The sequence below is a fragment of the Condylura cristata genome, unplaced genomic scaffold, assembly GCF_000260355.1.
Source record: "Condylura cristata isolate star-nosed mole 26May11 unplaced genomic scaffold, ConCri1.0 scaffold00011, whole genome shotgun sequence".
Classification (NCBI taxonomy): Eukaryota; Metazoa; Chordata; class Mammalia; order Eulipotyphla; family Talpidae; genus Condylura; species Condylura cristata.
The window spans coordinates 1,806,753-1,808,899 of record NW_004567112.1 but is presented as its reverse complement, the minus strand read 5'-3'; positions in this window follow the sequence as shown (position 1 = coordinate 1,808,899).

Genomic DNA, 2,147 nt, shown 5'->3' with positions numbered 1-2,147 from the left:
CCCCTGCACCTCTGGCCTGTACCCCAGTTCTGTATGCATAAATAAATTTAAAAAAAAAAAAGAAAAAGAAGTGCTATAAGATGAAACCATGATTGACATGTGGCCCCGAGGACAGGCGTGACCGGTCAGTCCCCAGCGTCTGTGCGCAGAAGCAGGTTCTACCCAGGGGTGCGCCGAGGCTCTGTGCCCCCAGGGGACACGGACACCTGGCTTCCCTCTGCTTCTCTGACGGGCAACCTTTGCCAGCCCCCCGCCTCCTCGGGAGGCCTGAACACCCCAAGCCTCTGCCCTCGGCCATCCCCCTGCATGTCCCCAGAGGACGCACTGGGTCCGGCTGCTGCCACTGGTCACGCCGCCCGGTGCAGCCGGCACGACAGTGCCTGTGGACACCTGCTCTCAGCGTCTCGTCACTGCCCCTCAGCCGGCTCCTCTGAAGGTTTCCAGCTCCGGTGAGAAAACACTTTCCCCACCCAAGTCTCACTGCGCCCCCACGCGCACGGCCCCCCACCGAAGCCGGCAGTTTCTCTGGCACCTCGGTGTTTAACCCTCCTGAGCCCCCCTGCGTGGTTTCTGTCCCGTGGTTTCTGTCCCGTCTCCCCAACACTCGCCCGCTCCTTGGCGGGGGCCCGGGAGGCCCTTCCTGCCGCACGGACGGGACAACAGCGAGCGTCCGGCAGGTTTCCCGAGAAGCTGAAGGTCAGTGTCTGAGGCACCGATGCTGAGAAGTTTCTGGGGCCCAGAGGCTAGAAGCAGCGAGAAGTGGGGTGCAGGCGCGGAGCGGGGTGCAGGCGAGACGGGCCTAGACACAGCGGCCTGCACGGCGGACTTCGGGCTTTGTCTGCGTGGAGCGGGCAGGCGTCAGGGGTGTTTAAGCAGAGGGTCAGAAATATTCCCCGAGAAGGGGCTGCGTGGAGGCCAGAGGAGGACAGACATCAGGGCGGTCACAGGGCAGAAACGCAGCCCACAGGGGCTGGGCGCGCGGGGAACAGCCTCTCTGCGTGAGCACCGGTGGCTTCGCCTCTCCACGTCTAATTCATCCCCGTCGAGAGACGAGGGAACCTGCAGGAGTAGTGACGCCGCTGGCCGCCGCGAGCCCAGAGCCACCCCCGGCCCGCTGCCCACCAGCCCGGCTCCGGCCCAGGCTCCGGCGCGGACACCGGACAGCATCCAGCTCCTTGCTGTCCGTGGTCCAGGCCCGCGCCCCCGAGGGCCGTCTTCCCACGCTGAGCCCAGCTCTGCCGCTTCGTGCGCCGGGGTCCTGCCCGTGCCCGGCTTGGGGGCTCTGCTTCCGGGCCTCTGCATGAGCCCCAAGCCCCCCATTCACGGCTCGGCTCAAATGTTAGCCTCCGGAAAGGCTGCTTGAGTTGAAAACCCCCACCCTTCCAGCCCAGCACCCCGCTTTGCTCCTTCCACAGAATCCATCAGCACCCAGGCTGTATGCAGCCCACACGCTGCTGTCTACAGTGGCGAGAAGGGGCCTTGCCTGCCCGCTTCGCCGTGACCTCAAGCGCAGACACGTGTCCACTGAGCACACGGTGGGCAGACAAGCAGGCACAGCTCCCTGGGGTCATGCACGCGGAGGGCGGTCCAGGCCCCCCGGAGGTCCCGACAGGTGGTCGGTCGGCCTCAGCTGCCCAGCATCACCTGGCTCCGGCAGGTTGATGCAGAAGGTCAGCCCCGCGTGAGCCTTGCTCGTAAGCCAGGATTTCAATTTACTTATTTTTAATGAGAAAGAACTGGTGAGTCAACCAGAACCTCATCTGAGGCATTTTGTTCATTATCCGCCCGGCAGGAAACCTTCCGCCAGAAGCCGAGTTAGGAGCGGAGCGGAGCCCCCGGGCCGGAACGGCAGTCCCCGGCCGGAAGCTGCTTTCCTGGCAGCAGAGCGGGGCGCGAGGCCGGCCACCCTCCCCACGCCACGCGCCCTCCGAGCCTCGCGTCAGTTCTTGGTGCCGCTCGCCCACGCCCACCCAGGGGCACGTCTTCTCCTTCTGAGGCAAAGGCATTTGGCGTCTCAGCTCACGGCAGTCTCTGGACTCGCAGCCTCGAGTGCGAGTTTGAGTCAGGGAGTGACCCGCAGGGTGCAGCAGCCCCCCCACCCCGTCTCCCCGCTGCTCCCCTCAGCAGTGAACTGTGTCCGTCGGCCT